The sequence below is a fragment of the Myotis lucifugus genome, unplaced genomic scaffold (genome assembly GCF_000147115.1).
Source record: "Myotis lucifugus unplaced genomic scaffold, Myoluc2.0 scaffold_44, whole genome shotgun sequence".
NCBI classification, from domain to species: domain Eukaryota; kingdom Metazoa; phylum Chordata; class Mammalia; order Chiroptera; family Vespertilionidae; genus Myotis; species Myotis lucifugus.
In genome coordinates this window covers 3049277-3069194 of record NW_005871092.1, presented here as the reverse complement: position 1 = coordinate 3069194, position 19918 = coordinate 3049277, and the positions used below count along the sequence as shown (strand labels likewise).

Sequence of the window (19918 nt, the reverse complement as noted above, 5' to 3'; positions counted from 1 at the left end):
CTTGGGATGACTCTATTCTCATCCTTTCAAAGTAACGGTGACTATGACGACTCACAGTAAGTTCGGTGCGTCTTTCTAACAAATTATATCGTGAGGGTGGTCTCGGGGACCCCCGAACTTTGTAGTCCCTCTGCATTGTCATTTAATCCCCACATAAACCGAAGGAAGCAGGTGTGGTCATGCCCACCTCGGCAACAGGGAGGCTGAGTCGCTAAGAGTCCAGCACTTGCCTATGGTCCACATCCAGCGGGTGGGGTCCTGGAGTTCATCACCAGCTGCAGCATCGGTGAAACTCTCACCTGGGCACTCAGTGGCCCGGCCGCCAGCTGCTGGACCTGCCACCCTGAGACCTGCAGACAGGTGACGAGAGGGCCTCGCTCCGTGCTGTGCTCTGAACAGCAGCCCATGCCGTCAGAGGGGAAGGGGAGGTCTCCAAAAGTGCTTCAGTGGGAACAAAAAATCCTAGGCTGTCCAGATGCTGGGTGGAACTGTGACCTTCCCATTCCACTCTGAGACGGGCCACCTGCGACACAGACACCCCAGCAGCCCTGAAACCCAAACCTCAGCCCTTTCATGGTCAGTCACACCGGCCCTCGGAGCAGAAGCCCGAGGGCAGTGATGTCATGGACATTCCACCAAGGGCTGCGTCAGGCGCGTCAGGCGCGCGGCGAGGGGGGTGCGCAGAGAAAGGGCTCGGGCGGGAGGCGGCAGATGGGGCGGCCAATGGCACATCTGCCCCCAGTCAGGGCTGGTGTCAGCCATGGCACCGCCGCCTGCCAGCCCGGGGAGGGGCAGGAAGGAGGCTGCACACGCAGCAGATTCCCCCTCAGCGTGGAGGCCAAGCTGTGCCTGTCAATCCTGGCTCCTCGTCTCCGTCTCCGGCGGTGCCTCCCCTCCACACACACGCCGCCCCCGCTTGTGCCATAGAAACACTTTTACAAGAGCAGTAGGTTTAACACTGTCCCCCCTAAACAGTTCTGTGGACTCTGCCATTCCCAAAGTCACAGCCCAGCAAGGTGTCACGCTTACAAGCCAGACTTCTGCGCTTTGTTTGTTGTTGTTGCTTAAAGCGTGCTCCTGTTCCATTGTTTGCTATTTTATTTTAGTCACCTACGCAGAACGGAAGAAAAACCTGGTCAATCAGAATACCTTGCTTTTTGCTTTATGCTTGCTGTTCAAGAATCTAACTAATACCTAGTCATAAGATACTCTTAGTAAATTATTTTCTTTTAATAAAGAAAGTTTTTTTTAACACAGAAATAACTGAAAAAACAGTATTCTTAATAATAGTCATGTGAATCATCATCTGGAAATTTTTCAACACCCTCGAGGGGATAAATTTTGAAATAGGTGTGATGAACCTACAGCCCCGCAGAGATTCCCGGATGAGTTTCAGGATGTCCACAAAAAGCATGAAACTGAAATTGTTTGCAAAATCACGTGGGTGTGCACTCCGGAGTAATTTTTCTGAGGTGCAAGTCCAAAGCTTTCATCAGCTCCTTAAAGGGATCGCTGACCCCAAAATGTTAGAGCAACTAGCACATTCGGAACTGGCACCCTCCCAGGCTCATTTATTCTCAAGGCATCCCATGAATTAAACGGGGGAAGAATGATTACTCGCCGGGCGAAGGGAAAGGGCGGTGACTGCCCAAGCTCACAAGGCGTGCCTGTCACTTATTAGCAGCTCGGTAACTGTTTATCACAGTCCCCCCTGCAGTAATGCGATGGTTCACAGGTGATTCTCCAACCTACACTTAAAACTTCTTGAAGACGGATTCTGGATGTACTAGAGGTCAGATTCCTGGGGGGAGGAAGGGCACCCATCATGGTAAACCGGGTGCCCCCGCAGTAGGTGCTTAATAAATGCTTTTTGGTGAAATGTGACCGTGTCTTCCTTGCCCAGGATTCTCACTCCACAGATGATTCAGAAGCAGCAAACATACCTGCTTTGGCTACAAAGGAAGAATGTACCCTCTCTATGCACCCTGCCGAAGTGCAGACCGCCGGCCGGGCCACACTATGACCCAGCACACGGGTGGCTGCAGGGACACTGCTGGGCATTACAAGTTACAAGGCACGATGTGGGCGGAGAAGCCCAAGATTCCAGAAAGAATGTGACTCAATGGCCGCCCATCCCCACCCCCGAAACAGGATGAAGGAGTCCTGATTCGTCACCCCTGCGCAGCAGCGAGTGAAAAGACAGGCCTGCGGGACACGTTCAGGCTCCGTCCTTCCACAGAGACGTAGCCAACGGCTGTGAAGCCGCTTTGGCGCTCAGCTCCCAGCTCTGCGCAGTTTCAACCTGAGCAGGTGGCCACCTGCGGGCGTGGGTGTTGCACACGCAGGAACGGGAGTGGCTACCAATGCATCTGCGGCTTTTTTGAGGGTCTGAGCCTGTCCCGGGGTCAGACGGTGGTGACGGGTGTCCAACTCTGTGAATGTACAATAAACCACCGAATTGTACCCATTACAGGGGTGAATTTTACAGTACGTGACTTAGCTGTTACCAACCACAGGGTTGCTGGGAGGATTACGCTGCGTAGCCCTGGTGCACGCCAGGCCCGACAGCTACTTTGTCAGCATTACTCACAGTGGAACTGGTACCATCACCCTGAGCTCCAGGTTCCCCGGACATGAGGGAAGGATGCGAACTGATAAACAGTGATTGATTCTGGGACAGAATCTGAGATTGACAGTGATGGGGAAAACAGACTTTAACTTTGTATGTAATGTCTTAATAATTTAAAGCAGAATGTATTTACATAGTACTTGTGTGACTAAAATTTAATTTTTTTAAATGCCTGCTATTATGTTTGAAATATGTCTTTCTATTAACCATTTCGCATCCTCTGGCTTAACAATATAAATAAATACTGATAGCAGCTAAAAGCCAGGATGTCGCAGTCATCAAAAGTAACAGTCATTTCTAATACAATTAACTTTATTTCCCCCCAAAAAAAATAATTAGCCGAAGCAGAGAAAAGGGGGCAGGCAGAGTTGGGGCGGGGACAAGTTCCCCGCAGGGGAGCCTCCCCCTCCACAACTGAAGAAGAGTCAGAGTGAGGCTGCTCTGAGCTCCTGCATGGCACACTGGGCTGCAGGTGAAAGGGGCAGGGAGCTCTGCAGTAAATTGCCTTAATCTGCATATCGCACCTATTTTTAGGCCGTTTTATAGCTTGGTAAAACGAGCAGGTGCAGGGAAATCCAAATACTCGGCTACATTAAGATGTTTCGTGAGAGAGACGCTTACACAAGCAAAACCGCAGGTTGCTTGTGAAGTTGACACCAATGAGGAGGCTGCGGAGCAGCTCGCCGCCGATGTGCCCTTTGGTCAATGAAAAGGCCTGGTCTGAGCAGCCCGGAGTTACTGCTGGGGGGACGGCACACACTCGCCCACCTCGCCTGTCCTGGCTGAGCCTTCACAGGAGCAAGCACCCACGCTGCCCACCAGGCTGACCGTGGGAAGGCAGCCCCGGTTCCAACAGCAGGCTCGGCCCTCAGCAGAGAGAGCCCAGGTTGGACATTCCTACACACTCAGCCAATAGGTGAGGGGTCTGACTATGCCGGACATGGCTCTGGGTGCCAGAGATTCATTCCGCAGGGAACAAAGCAAAGTCTCTCTTCTCGGGGAAATGATATTCCAGGACAGGAAGACAGAAAAACAGACAGATCAATGTATCGTGTGTCAGGCAATGACAAGGGCTAAGAGGACAATTGAAAAGGGAAAAAGGGGCAGAAAGGGATGGAGGCCTGAGGCTGCCGCTGGGACCGGGGCCAGGGAAGGCCTCTGGCAAAGTGATCATTGAGCGGGGTGCCTGCAGGAAGCAACGAAGGGGACTCTGCAAGCCTCTGGGAGGAGAGGGCTCTGAAGAGCAAGAGCAAAGGCCCTGGGACACCTGAGGAGCCAGATACCCGGAAGGGACAGTGTCAGGGAGAGAGCAAGAGTGAAAGTAAAGGCCATGGAGAGCTAACCAGGCAAGACCTCTGGTTCTATTCTGAGGATCGTGGCCGAGGCTCTGGAGGGTTTCAGGCAGAGAAGGAAAACTACTCGACTTGCATTTTAAAAGGTCACACTGCCTGCCCCATTCTGCTTGCCTCGGTTTCTCTTCAGTGTCAAAGGCTATCACCACATGACAGACAAGAGTGCGGCCTGAAGCCCAGAGACACATCCTCTCTGGGAGAAGCCCAAGTGCCAAGGAACTGCTTCTCTTCTTTTCTGGGAGAAACGCTGATTGGAGTGACGTGACAAGGGTGCTTCTCCCTCAGCGAGTGGGGCCAGTACTTCGGTTACCCGCCCTCTCCAGTGAGTGAAGAAGTCCGTTTTCCTGATTCCATGATTGACAGCCCCACTCGGACCAGGAGGAACGGGTGAGGAGTATCCCCGAAGGAACCACAACCAGAGGAAGAAGAATGCGAAAGTGTGACGGGCACACTAGGCCACAGACAACACAATCCACAACAGATCAGAAATGAACAAGAGCTGAAATTACTACCCAATGTCGCCCAATGACATGGCCTGGGGACACCCATCTCACCCATCTGTGTATGTGAAGGTGGTGCGGGGCCCACCATCCAAGAACTAAGGTAACCCCCTCACATTCCTTAACATTCCCTCCAGATATACCACCTAAGAACAAAATGAAATTCGCACTGATAGAATTTTGCTGGAGGGAGAGGAAAGGCAAGGCAGGGCAGTAGAATGTTTATGAGACATGAAGGAAAAAGACAAGTTGCCCCCCCACCCCGTACTTTAAAAGAACAGGAAAGTATGAGGGTGTCGTGAACTAACTATGAAGACTGTTCCTGTAGACCACCTTCACCAACTTCATCATTAAGAGCCACCTTGTTTTGCACTGTGCAAGGAGCTGGGTAAAGGGAATGGAGCAGGCATCCCACAGCTCTGTCCTCAGATATGCAATTAAAGATGGACACGCTGGGGCAGGTGACCAGCACCGGATAAACAGGCACAATAAACACAACATCGGTCACCCACCCAACCTTTCCTTCTACAGAATCCAAACACATAAGGAAGAAAACTCAGTCAACAGCTGTTTAAAGACACAATCACAGGAAGGATAGCAGGCACAGCTGTAAATTCCTATTTTCCTCCTACTCCAGTCATTTATTCAACAAATATTTGGTTCCTCAAATGCCTTCGGAACTCCTGACCACTCTTGTGCTCTTCATTCTTAAGTTAGGACATATCTATAGCTGGTGTTATTGAAACAACCAGATTGCCCCAATCCCAAACCTTTCCTTTCAATGGTGGTTGAGTGTATAAAGGTAAACAGAGCATTTTTAAATTATGTTGGCTACAGCTCAATTATGACTGCCTTCACCCAGGCCCACAGAGCAAGAGAAGCCAGGCTCTCTAGTGCTCAGGCATGGGGGGGGGGGGTGGTGAGACAATCCTAGCTTTGTCACTGTAGGAAATGAGGGCAAACCTTGCCTGGGGTCAAAGAATCTGGGACCTGCTCAGAGGGCTGTCTCCATCCCTAACCACCCACCTCTCCATTACCAGGAAAAGAAAAAGGCACCTTCACATAAGGATGCCTAAGCTACTTATTACTAGGTTTTTCCAAGCTGGGCAATTAGCAATATATACTCCATTCTTCATCGCTTATATCCCATCCCTTTACAAATGAAGAACGTGAGCCTTCCAGAGACAACTTTGCTTCAAGTCACTGAGAGAGCCCAGAACATAATGAAAACTTGCATCGGGCCTTTTAGTGTTCGCCCTTGTCCTGTTCGTCTTCTGGCTCAAGGGGGATTGCACTTCCGGGCCTTCTTGTAGTTGGTGGGCCTGTGTGATCCGTTTTGGCCAAGGGACTGTGAGTAGCTGTGATGCCACCCCCGAGCAGAAGTACTTAATTGCTGGTATGAGACCTTTCGGTATTCTTTTCCTTCTCAGTGACCAATAAGCCTGTGTTCCAGGTAGTGCTGCTATGAGGTGGCCAAGCCTCTGTCATCCTGGGTCCCTGAGGGACTGCATGGAGCAGCCCCTTTGATGTTTGCCCCATCAACCCATGTAGGATGAGTGAATAAGTGAGAAATAAATTTTTATCGTGCCCTGGCTGGTTTGGCTCAGTAGTTTGAGTGTCAAACCACGGAACAAAGGGTCTCTGGATCGATTCCTGGTCAAGGGCACGTACCTCAGTTGCAGGTTCAATCCCCAGCCCTGGTGGAGCAAGAGCAAGAGGCAACCAATAAATGTCTCTCTCTCTCTCTCTCTCTCTCTCTCTCTCTCTCTCTCTCTCTCTAACTTTCCCTCCCCCATCCCTTCCACTCTCTAAAAATCAATGGAAAAAATGTCCTCACTCCTCAGGTGAAGATTAAAAAATGTTTTTTCATTGTATTAAACCACTGGGATTTTGTGGCTGTAGCATAAATCTATCGTGACTTAATAAAAACTCCTAGTTGAGTGGAAGCTAAGATATGTACACAAATAAGTAAAATACAATACAGCAAGGCTGACACTGTCCTGGCCCATCAAAGGTACTTGACCATGTCTGGTGAAGGAGTGGATGAATGAATTACATAAAACTGGTGTACACAGTATGCTAATGGAAGGCTAACCTAGGAAACATTAACTTCCATTTGAGAGTTAATCAGTAAAGGATGATGGATCAAAAGAAGTATGAATATTAACATAAACATTGAAAAAAACAACTGGATCATTGATATTTTGTCAAGTTCATCTGGGAAAGTCCCTACCAGGGTAACCCTTTTTCTCTGAACCACCCCTCCATCAGGTACCTGAAGACCAGGTGATGATTCAAACAGGCTAGAACCCCCACCCTGAGCTGCTGGGTCTCCAACCAGGTCATCTGATAGAAAATGATTCTCCTCCTCCTCACTGAGAAGTATGTTGGCAGGTGGGCCACGTTGGCCCTCCTCTAGAATGCCATGGGGTTGCGGACCACTGGACGGACTCCCCAGCCTGGCACTCTATCTGCTGCTCCCATGGGTGACCTCCATTGGCCATGGGCCACCCACAGCTCCCAGGGGCTGTGCCTGCTCTTTGGGGGCAGCAGCTCCTTCTGACAGTGGCCAGGAGTTGCTCTCATCGGCAGGTCACTCAACAAACCTGGGGGCAAAAGTTCCTGCTCTCAAGTAATGTGATCCTCTAGGGGTGTCTCAGGTTGGCAGCTACTGGGATCCTCTGTGTCTTGTCCCTCCGGCAGCTCCTAGGAGCCTGGATGGCCAGGTGGCTAACCCAGCAAGCCTACAAGCACCGCAAAGCACTGCTCCAGAGGGACTGTGCTGGGCCAGCCTTCTTGTTGCGGCCATGGTACTGGAGACATCTGCCATGGACTCCTCATTCACAAATCCTTTTCATTGCCCTCCAAGGACTGCATATATGGTTACATTTCTAGCTGCCTGGCATGGACAAGACCCAAGGTCATGAGCCTCTTGAATCAGGGAACATTTTATCTCTCTTAAGAGGGTCTCCTATTCTTCTTCAATCCTGAGTGTGCCAGGGCCTAAGTGTCTACTCAGTGGACTTGGCAGAAGCCTCAGACTCCTCTTCCCGCATCCCATCTGCAGGATTGGGAGCACCTCCACGACTCTAACCTCAGGCCAGACCTGCTCAACCCAGGTCCTCACGGTAGATGGGAAAGCGTCATTCTCACTCTAGCCTCCATGTATTCCTTCCTGTGTTACCATCCTGTAACAGGGATCCTGGGACAGGCATTTCCTAGGGGGTTAATGTATCTAAAGATCATCAGTTTTCACACAAGGAAGTATTTCTTACTGCTCCTAACCAGCCTAATGAGACAGCCCTCAGTGGGTTGGAAAATACACTGGCACAGGATTCTGGTTCCTGACTGGCCACTTACTCAGTAGCTGGGCAACCAGGAGAAATGACCTCCTCCCTATGCCTCGGTGAACTGGCATTAGATCTAGGAATGGCATTCTGTAGGGAACGGCTGGAAGACTGGCATTAAATTCATGAATGTGAAAGCTCTTCCAAACCACTATACAATGCTGAGCAGTATTAGTCCATTTATTCCTTAATTTGCAAGAAATGCATATATTTAATTGATTTTTAATAAATTCCTTATCGATGTCATAAACATTCAAAGGGCAGTACTAACTTTTAAATAACTGCTCCACCCATTTAGTGTGCAAATTATCACAGGGACCCAGAGAGGTTCAAGGCCTGATCCTCATTCCCTAGGATTTACACAAATCAGGGTTATTATCCAATTTAATCTTGCTGTGCCTAAGAGAGCGGAGAGGGCTTGCTGTATCATCCCAGTCCCTCATTGAACAGGGAAGGAAACTGAGGCCCAGAAAGGTTAACTAATAACCTACAACAGCTATCATGCCAGCCAACACTGGTGGCTTTTTACTCTGTGCCAGACACTTGCTTGGACCACACGGCGGGACTGTGGCCCAGCCAGGCCCGGAACCCGAGAGTCCAGACTTCTTCCCATGGGTGTACATATAAATCCGTTTGTCTGCACCTGCCCTGTTAGTCCAGCCTCTATGCTAACTGCTTATCTTTTGTGGTTCTCACCTTGAGAGGCCTGAAGAGCAGAGAGAAAAAACGAGCAAGGAGGGAGACAATGGGCAGAACAATAAGAACATTACAGGAGGCAGCCTGGGGAAACTGAGGCAGGGAGGCACGGAGAAGAAAGAGACGATGAAGAGGTGAGGATGACTTACAGAGAGTACTATAGAGAACATAGATGTACTAACAGATGTGCTAGGGAATTGCAGGAAAAAAAAGACTGTGTCTGCCGAACAGAAGAGTATATTTGAGTCCATGAGATAAGGTATCCACCTTGTGCCAAGGCCTTTGGTCAAAGCATTTCTGCCCACAGACGGCACAGGCAGAAAAAAGAAGAGATGACCTCCCATCCCCCTGACCCCACGTCAGGGCAGAAAGTCCCCTTAGCAGGGGGACTAGCAGAAGCTGGCTGGAGTGGGGCTGGGCCCAGGTTGTCCAGTCCTCCAACCCAGTGGGGTTGCCCTCTGGGAGGCAGCTGCCCACCAGAATGCAGGATCACCCCCTGGTCCTGTTACTCTGGACCCAGCATGTAAATCCTGGCCCATTCACAGGCAGCCGGAGGGCTTGAGTGGCACCACAATGCACGGCAGGGTGAGATGTCAGCAAGGGTTTAGAGGCCAAAGCTGTTTATCTCACACTGAACTTGACCCCGCATCAGAAGGAGGACAGCCCTGTCCTGGTTCAAAGGCAAGCTGCAGCTTTGGCCAAAAGCCACACATTTCTGATCTGCTGCTGAAGAGTGAGAGGAGCGTTTCAAACAAGAAGGACAAAGGAACACAACAATTGGTAGCCGCGGACTTAAAATGACATAAGATTCCGCCGGTGCCTCGGGTAAAGCTGAATGCCAGGCCCGGATTACCCCCAAGTTTACAAACACTCCCTGAGTGTTTCTGCCACAAATAGTACCACCCACCCTCAGCCACGCTCACTCCAAGCCACTTCTCCATCGGAACTGACTGCCCCACAGGAATGGGAACCCCGGCAACTCCGCAAGGCTGCCTGCCAGGATCAAAATGAGCTGCTCCTCTTTTGAAAGCTATAACAAATAAAAGAAGCTTTTCCAACATCTGTATGGTGCCCCCTCCCCCAATTACAAAAATAATGCCTGCCCGCTGCAGAAACTCGCATTCAGACCTATAAAACTGAAAAGGTGAACGCCTTCTGAAACTCAGCCTCCCGCAACCGCCACTATTTTGAGAAACAAGAGTTGAAAATAGTTGAAAAGAAATGTATCTAAATAACAGATACATTAGGAGGGTCCTCACAAGTTCATATGGAAAAGAAAAAAAAAAAAGGCTGATCAATGTCTAGTTCGTAATCTGGAAACTCAAAAGCCCAAAACTAGTCGAAGCTGAATTACCAGGTAGCCAGTACACAAGACCAACTAACTACGTAGCTTGGGGAGCTCAGTGCAAAGTGAAAATCTGAAGCCCTTTGTTCAAAAAGTATTAAAAATTTCAAATGGGCTAGAAGAGGTTAATGGGGGGGGGGAGAACCTATGTAATACTTTCAACAATAAAGATTAAAAAAAAAAAGAATTTCAGCCCTGACCGGTTTGGCTCAGTGGACAGAGCGTCGGCCTGCAGACTGAAGGGTCCCAGGTTTGATTCCGGCCAAGGGCATGTACCTCGGTTGCGGGCACATCCCCAATAGGGGCCGTGCAGGGGCAGCTGATCAATGTTTCTCTCTCATCGATGTTTCACAACTCTCTATCCCTCTCCCTTCCTCTCTGTAAAAAATCAATAAAATACTTTTTTTTAAAAAAGAATTTCAAAAGGATGACGACAGAACATGAAGCCAGTACGGGCCCTCTGAGCCAGGGTCTGCGTGGCTGCACAGTCACCCTCGGGAAGCTGGCCCTGCCTATACACTCATTTAACCATGTGGTTACCGAGGGCTCACTTTGTGTTTTGAAGGCTTCAGACCTACCATATTTGACTTTGAGACCATGCACTATGTCTTCTAAAAATGCTCAGGTTTCTCTAAAGCAATACACTGGCAGGATGAGAAGAAGGCCAGGAAAAATGTTTTTAAAAACCGGTATATTTTTCCACTTGTTCTTGATTAAGTTATATGTTTTCTGATGTACTTTCCAGTTGAAATGAATTAGCTATGCGGTTAGTATGGTAGAAATACAAAACACTCAAGAATAAAACCTTAAGCTCCATTTCACATCCAAAAATCTACATCCGAGATTATTTACAACATGAGTAGTCTCTTAGGATAAATTTTATAATTCGTTTTCTTTTCTTTTTTTAAATAACAAATGATGTGCTTCCTTCATGTCCTCCAATAAGTGTCACTAAATAGACCTCCCTTAAAAGTAAAGGAAAAGGAAACATATCACTTTGCAGATCAAACTGTATAAAATTAAGGATTCTCTTTAGTGCCTTTAAAGTACAACAGGTTCATTTAATGACAAAAAAAGCTAAACAAAGTAGTCTTCTTAGAGCCTCCCTGGGTCATTTAAACGTGTTTCCATGTTTAACATGATCTGGGTTACGTATAAGAATAGCCTGATCTTTAACACATGAGAGGAATACCAAGAATTCCTTCTAAGCTGCTATAAAAGGCTTGCAAAAGCCAGCAAAAGGCCTGGACCACATTCCTTGGCAATTATCAGTATGAGGAGGAGGTAGAGAAAGTGGAAAGTGGCTTGCAGAAGGCCTTGACGACAACCAAGCCTCTTCCATCAGGAGAAACTGCTGCAGGACCTCTTCTCTCTGAAGCAAAGGACAATCACTTTTGTCCCCGAGGTTCAGCCTCTGATAGACAAGCTGATCACATTGTCCTGAAATCCCCCACCCTCTCGGCCCAGAAGAGGCCAGAATCCTTCTCCTTACCCAAGCCGGCATTCTGATGGACGCATCTCAGAACCCGGGGAATTTGTCCAAGTTTCCCTTGGGGTTCAACATAGTCACTCAGTGCCATGCTGCTTAATCAGAACTGCTGCTTCTCCTGACGGAGGTCAGAGAGGATGAAAAGGGAGGCACCTCTAACTGGTCAGCCTGAGCTCTTCTCAGGGTCCAGGGCTAGCCACTCCTTCCTGATGGAGAACGGAACACAACTCATATTTCTTTTAAATCCTCACTCGAGGATATGTTGTTGTCTTTTATGATTTGAGAGACAGAGGAAGAGAGGGAGAGAATGAGGGAGAGTGAGAGAGGGAAAGAGGGAAATGAGAGAGAGAGAGAGAGAGAGAGAGAGAGAGAGAGAGAGAGATATCAGTTGCCTCCAGTACTTGCCATGACCAGGAATCAAACCTGCAACCTGGGCATGTGCCCTAACTGGGAATCAAACCCAGGACCCTTCAAGTGCACAGGGCGATGCTCCAACCAACTGAGCCACACTGGCCAGGGCCACGACTCACATTTCTTAAGACCCTTCTGCACGCCAGAACCAACTCCAGGCCCTCTGTGGAGATTATATTATTAACCCAACAAAAGCTAACCATTTTGCAGATGAGGAAGCTGACTACAGATGGTAAGATAACTTGCTCAGTCACAGGGTTCCAAACAGGCAAGGCTGGGCTTCAAATTCAAGTCAGCCGAACTTCCAAAACCAGTGCCGGCAAGAAGGGAGGGCTTCATCTCCAAAAATGTAAAACCATAATAAAACCACTGAAAGTCTTTCCATTTTCACCAAGCACCAGCAATTCTAAACAATATCAGTAAGAAGTTATTCCTCCTAGAAAACAAGTATTTTGTTGGCTTAAGTTCTATACAATTCCTGCAGTTACTGTTGTGTTTGAATGATAATATACATGTAAACTTTAAATTCGCATAACTGCATTACCTATCATTTGATAAATATTATGTTGACATGAGAGGTAATTTGAAGCACGCCTGGCTTTGACACATGCAAACTGAGACTTCTACGGATTTCAAAAATAAATTTGGAATAGGTCAGAATATTTTGATTCCACTTCGGACAAGGTCCCTGTGTCCAATCCCTGCAGTACTATATATTCCAATGTTGAAACAAAAAAAATTTTAAGTGATAGCACAGTGATTGTAAAATGAAGAAACAGAACTTGAGTTATTTCCATTCAGTCACCTGTGACTCCTTGGACATTTTGTGTGTGGGTCAAATTTAACACAGCAAACTGCAAGATGTAACAATTTTGTTTGGTAAACGCAAATTTTAATCCAGATATGAAATATTTTATTGCATTTAAGTAGTATCTTTAAAACGAATGTATTCTTTTTCAATCCTTCATTGTTGGGGGAAATCAAGAAAATAATGACTGCTCATTATGTGATGTTTACTGAAAATTTTGTCATCCAGAGGATAGGACTGTGAAAAATTATCTGCTCCAGCTGCAAACACGCTAGGTGAGCCGTCACTGCGCTCCATTAAACTGACCCCAATGCACAGGAAGCAGCAGCATCTGCCAAGACCTGGGAAACCAGAGTGTGACGTGGCCAAGAGACTAACTCTTCGCCCCCGGTGGTGAAACATTAAATCCAGCTGGTTTTGCCCAGGTCTGTGTGGCTCAGATCATTGAGCGTCATCCCATACACCAGTGGTTCTCAACCTTCTGGCCCTTTAAATACAGTTCCTCATGTTGTGACCCAACCATAAAATTATTTTCGTTGCTACTTCATAACTGTAATGTTGCTACTGTCATGAATCATAATGTAAATATCTGATATGCAAGATGGCCTTAGGCGACCCCTGTGAAAGGGTTGTTCGACCGCCAAAGTGTCTTGACCCACAGGTTGAGAACCGCTGCCATACACTGAGAGGTCACCAGTTCGATTCCGGTCAGGGCACATACCCAGATTTTGCAGGCTTGATTCCCAGTAGGAGGGCATGCAGGAGGCAGCTAATGGATGTTGCTCTCATCAATGTTTCTCTCTCCCTCTCCCTTCTTCTCTCTCTAAAATCAATTTTAAAAAACATATTTTTAAAATCTTTAAAAATAAATCCAGCTGGTTTTCCAGCAATGCCATGCTTCAGTTCTGTCCTTGTAAGTTAAGGACACCTCTATGAAAGAATTTATGGTTCTATAATGATCCCTACCATTGACCCAAATTTTGCAACATATTCCATGCAAAATTGATGCTTTTCTTCAAATTTAAGTAATTCCAAATTCTTCTCAAATACAAAAGACCATCAAATTCCCAATCTCAGGCACTGACGGCACCAACAGTGACAACCCTTTCTCAAACCTCCACTCTCTCGCCCGGCCAGCGTGGCTCAGTGGTTGGGCATCCAGCTATGAACCAGGAGGTTGTAGTTCAATTCCTGGTCGGGGCACATGCCTGAGTTGCAGGCTCCATCCCCTGTAGGGGGCATGCAGGAGGCAGCCAATCAATGATACTCTCTCATCATTGATGTTTCTATCTTTCTCCCACCCTCTCCCTTCCTCTCTGAAATCAATAAAAATATATTTTTAAAAACACACCTCCACTCTCTCCCCATCCTGTACCTCCCACCCAGCTGTCCACTGGACTTCTTCAAGTTTCTATAACCTGACAGCACACCATCTATGTCAGCTCTTATTTGCAACTACTCAATTCCCAGACCCAAGATAAAACATTCTTGAAGACAAAGACCATCAGCATGCCACTTGAATCTCTTTCCTTCCCCAACCTCTTAACACAGTCCTGGATACATTATAAAAGCCAGTGGCCCCTTTAAATTTATTTAACAAGTACTAAAACAATACTTACTATAAGTCAAAGAATTGAACATAAATTTATTGTTGGGGGGTACAAATTTAAATAACAAATTGTAATACCCATTACAGTAGTAAACCTAAACATGCAATTACCACACAACCCAACAATCGCACTCTTGGGCTTTATCTCAGAGAAAAAAAAACATGTTCATACAAAAACCTGTACACACATGTTCATAGCAGCTTCATGTGTAATACCAAATATCAGGAAAAGCCTAGATGTCCTTCATTAGGTGAATGGTTAAACAAACAGTGGTACATACATATCATGGAATACTATTCAACAAGAAAAAGGAATGATCTACGATACACTCAACAGCTTGGGAACGTCTCCAGGAAATTATGCTAAATGAATAAAGCTAATCTCAAAAGTTGCAAACTATATGATTCCATTTATAGAACATATTTTAGAAATGGAGAACAGATTAGTCATTGCCAGGGGTTTCTGGGAAAGGGAGGGATATGGGTATAATTATAAAAGAGCAACAGGAGGGATCCTTGTGATGATAGAACTGGTTAGCATCTTTTTTCTTTTTTTATATGGAACGCTTCATGAATTTGCATGTCAACCTTGCGCAGGGGCCATGCTAATCTTCTCTGTATCATTCCAATTTTAGTATATGTGCTGCCGAGGCGAGCATGAACTGGTTAGCATCTTGACTGTGGTGGTGCAAACGTGAACCTACACGTAATAAAATTGCACACACAGACAAATGTGCTAAATGCACACACACAGACAATGTGCTAAATACACACACACAGGCGAATGTGCTAAATGCACACACAGAGCGAATGTGCTAAATGCACACACTGAGACAATGTGTTAAATGCACACACACAGGCAAATGTGTTAAATGCACACACAGACAATGTGCTAAATGCACACACACAGGCGAATGTGCTAAATGCACACACACAGACAAATGTGCTAAATGCACACACAATGTGCTAAATGCACACACACAGGCAAATGTGCTAAATGCACACACAAGCGAATGAGCACATGTAACACTGGGGAAATCAATATGAATATCCTGGTTGCCATACTGTACTACAGTTTTGCAAAATGTTATAATTGGGGGAAACTGGATAAATGGAGGGGAACTCTCTGTATTATTTCTCACAACTGCATTCGAATCTACCATGATCACAACAAAAATTTCAGTTAGCAGAGTAGTAAGCCAACAAAAGTATCTCCAATTAGTAAGATGTATTTATCGAACACACTTATATGGTGCTTACTAACTGCCAGGTAACATTTTAAGCACTTAAATGGTAACTCACTGAATCCTCCTAATAACCATACGTGGCCTGTAGTACTATTATTCCCACTTTACAGATGGAGAAACTGAGGTACAGAGAGGTCAAATAACTTGGACACATAGCATGTAAGTTAATTGATGGGAGCTGATTCCAAGGCAGGAATCTAAATCCAGAACTCTCCCCTTAGAGATCTCTGCATTTCACCCTTGAAGGCTGAGGGCTGCCAAGTGGACTAGATCCTGAATCCTGACAGCGGCTCTTTTAGAAGGTTCCCAGAATGCAAGCTGAACATATGATACACCCTTCAGACCATAAAGCCGATCATGACTTTCACATGCTGTCAACGTAAAAGGAAGTAAACAACTTTAAAGGAATTGGACAGATTCTAATGCAAAACCTTCCCCTGGGTGGGAGGGTGAACACTTCTAACACTTAAGAGCTACTCGCCGCGGAGTAAAGGGGCGCTTCCTTTTGTCACCTTTGGCTGGAAAACAGAGAAGAAAGTTGGGCACATTTGGGAGAGCATTTCAGAAAGAAAGGGTGAGGAGCCCTACAAAGCACAATGCATCTGGGAGCAGATGAAAGGGGAAAGCTGAGACAAGACCATGTAATTGCGTCACGCTTCGCACACCCCTGCCCCGGCTCGCAGGCCCTATCATGGGTGCACCGTATCTTCTCTGGCACTCTCGGAATGGCCCCCACTCGCTCCCCCTGCCTTATCAGTTTCAAGCCCATAGTCGCCTCCGCATGCTGGCCAATGCGGGCCCTGGAGACTGAAACCCAGAACCTATGTGGCATTCTAGAGTTGCAGGCCTATAGCAAGGCAATCTGGCTTGGGAGATTTTCAGATTATCAAGTGGGGCGGCAGGAATGTCACGGCCCTGTGGGTGGACATGGGGACATTCATCAAAAAGACAACTACCATGAAACCGCAGTCTGCCTTTCCCACTGGAGTGGCGTAGAGCTGGGGTACGTGCATGTGTTCGAATCTGTACAAACCTAAGTTATTTTAGAGAGAAATCATTTCCCAAGGATCAGTGCTAGGAAGGATGAAAGGAGCACTAGACCCAAACCTTTCACAAGACAAACTCCCAATCAGAGGACACTAACATGAGTGCTCCGGCTAAATGATACACACAGTATGTTGCCCACGGTCCAGGCCGATACGATGCACCATTCAGAATAAAAGGAATGGGTACCAGGGAGTAGGGGCTAGACTTTCTTACAGACATGTCTCGGAGATATTGCAGGTTTGGTTCCAGGCCACCGCAATAAAGCAGATGTTGCCATAAAGCGAGTCATAATCTTTCTGCTGGTAGATTATCTTGCCTTCAATTTGGAAAAAAAAATCACATCATCTGTGAGGTGCAATAAAACAAGATATGTTGGCACATCAGTTGATGAAAATTAAGTCCAACTATGCACTCCAGGCTGCGAGAAACTAGGTGGAAATAAAGTTCTTCACATTCTGTAATTTTAAGAAAGAACAGCAGGGAATGGAGTCAGGAGCAGGATAATGAAGTCTCAGCTCACTCTATCCCAGATAACCCCAAACGACCCAGGTCCGTGTGTCAGTGTTCACCTGAAACAGCATTTCCTTTGCAACAAGGACCCGAAAAGTTCTGCTCCCAGATAAGAGAGAAGTAAACAAAGAGACTCTTGGGTTGCCCACGCTCCATCGGCACTTCTTGTTTTGGCTGCTGGCATGAAAATGCATGAGATCTGGAACCCTGTCAGCCACCCTGTGAAGAGGAGACCACAGAATGAGCAATCATTGGACATGGCCAGGTGGGGGAGGTAAGGCCCAGGGCCCCTGAAGACCCCATCAAACCACTAACCCAACCCTGGGCACCTGCCTCCAGACTTCTTGCTCAGTAGACGATAAACATCCTACTGGTTTCAACCACGGTGTGTTGGGGTTTCTGTTGGTAGCCAAGCATTTCTTCATGGGTACAACTCCCCCATCATGATTTTGCTCAACAGCTGTATGAGAGTTGCCAGTGTCGTCTTCCCTAACTGGCCCAAGGCTGAACCTAACTGGCCCAAGGCTGAAACTTGGATGACACTCGTAGGTCTCTTTGTCCTGGTATGTAAATCTGAAGCCCCCAAGTAACAGAGTGTAGCACCTACAAACCCAGCCTGCCTTGTCACCTGAAAATCTGGGGTTGGTGCCAAAGGCACAATAGATAAACACAAAGACACAGGAAAAAAAGAAATGTGGAGGGAGGGGGAGGGAATGGGGGAGAAGGGTAACGATCGAAAGGGGACATATAAGGGGGAAAAGGAAACACGTGCCCTTTAAGAATGTGCACTTTTTTAAGAGATGCCCTCATGCTTTTCAAAATGAGCATGCTCTGAGTAAGAAGCCACTGTGCGCCTGGTCTCCCACATCACGTGGCTCTGGAAAGGCTAAATCCCACCAGTGGAGCCCTGTGGCCACATGGTGCAGACGTGTGGATGACCGATGGGCTTCTTGCATTGGCTGTGCATGACTTGGCGAGGCAAAACATAGCTTGCATTAGCTTAGGTTCTGACATTCTATCATGTTCCCTGACAAGAGGCCAAGTAGTTGTTGGAACCCTGCACACCAAGTGACATATAACAGAACCTTAGCAAAGGGGACTGCATTTGCCAAAGGAACCTTAAACTAAAGGCTCTTCTGACCTCTCCCACCTCCCCTGCCGTGGTCTGATCGGCTGGGCTGGGAGCAGAAGTCCACTAAAGAAAGGTCACCATCCTTTGCCAACATCTAAGGTACTTTTCCAGGAGGCAGTGTTACCAGGTGTGGGGCGGCTACCTGCAATCGGGTAGCTTTCAGCCATGGGTATCACTGAGTCAGGAAGAAAAGTGAGACAGAGCAGACAGCCCAGGCTGAAGGGACCATGGCAGAGGCTGAGGGAATGGCCATCAAAATGACACTTACTTGTCCCAGCCACATGCCATCTTCAGTGAGCCTTCTCCTGCCACCCCAGGGACACTGTGTCAGGCTGAAAGGGGAGAACCTCAAATGCCACCTCACATGACTCTGCCCAGAATGCCTGTGACCCAGCGGCCGGAGTGTCTGTGGCCTCCTTGAAGGGTGTCAACGTTCTCGCAAGGACGCTAGGCCTTGGAGACAGGCAGGATCCCTGCAGGGTAACTGCCAGGGAGGGCAACTCCCAGTGAGGAGGCTGGCACTGATCTCCTGTGCTTTCCTCTCTGACCCCAACCTCCAGGTGCTGCCATCTACCGCCTCTTCTGCATTTACTAGGCGCCTGCTGTATGCTCAAAACCATGCAGGGCTGTATGGGGTAATGTCAGGAAATAGAAGGCAAGGTCTCTGCCCTTAGGGAATGCAATACTGAGCTTAAGCAATGGGCCTTTTCTTTTTTCACCTGAGGGAGTCAAGGACAGAATGGATTGCTGGTGGCGTGGGAAATAGGCTGATAGGCGTTCAGAGGAGGGAGGTCCCAAGAGAAAGGGATGCTCAGTGAAGACTTCTCAGAAGAGGTGGGACTTGAGCAAAAGGTTCTGGTTCGGGTGAGGGCCAGACAGGGAGGAAACAAAGGTGAGGAAGGTGACAGCAGAAGTATGACTGTTATAAGGAACAGGTGGGCTCAGAGATCAGGAAACAGCCAGCACGGGTGGCATCCACGGGGGTAGCGAGAAGTGAACTCGCAGACAGGAAGTGCCACACATGGGGGGGTGGGGGGTAGCTGCATGGCAAGCTAACAAATGTGTTGTCTGTCTACCCCTGAATACCTCTGTGTTCCCAACATCTGGAGAGTACCTCGCTCATGGTCAGTGCTCCATACATACTGATGAGTGAACAAATAAAAAGTATTAAGCACCCTCAGCCATGCTGGAGGCCACAAACCAAAACACAAAACAATACTTAAAGGCAGGGATTACAAACTTAGATGCCCACAGAGCCAGGCAGGTAACAGAAGTGTAGCTGGCCAGGAGTGAGCAATGAGCAGATAAGTGATGAGCAAAGAATAGATGTTCCAACTTTATGGGGGACAGTCCCTACCCAGCTGCAGCCCACCAAGGTACAGGAGCCCAGTGTTGCCAGATCTTTTGATTCTCATGGGAAATCCCCCAATTTTTAAATAATAGCAACGAGTTAAAACCAAAATACATGGTTAGGCATTGGCCAGGTAGCTCAGTTGGTTAGAGCGTCATCCCAATGCACCAAGGTTTCAAGTATGATCCTTGATCAGGACACATACCTGAATCAACCAATGAATACATAAATAAGTGGAACAAATCGTTATTTCTTTCTCTCTCCCCACCCTCTTCTCTACCTCTCTAAAAATAATAAGAAAATAATAACTACGTAATTTGGAGCCATATTCAGCCTGTTAGCGATCTTTAGCTTCCAAAATAAATGTTTTTCTCAAGAAGTTTATAGTCTAGAAAAAGTCCCCAAGAAGCAAAACAAAACAATAGAACCTATAGTGACTACCCGA

At 47.3% G+C, this 19918-nt stretch overlaps 1 protein-coding gene and 1 non-coding gene across 2 annotated transcripts in view; both read right to left on the bottom strand.

Moving 5' to 3' along the window:
* Positions 1-19918, bottom strand: part of RBM20 (RNA binding motif protein 20) — a 177798-nt gene that overhangs the window by 106666 nt on the left and 51214 nt on the right.
* Positions 14739-14845, bottom strand: LOC111825881. Its single transcript, XR_002829107.1, has one exon. It is a non-coding gene; the product is annotated as a U6 spliceosomal RNA (small nuclear RNA).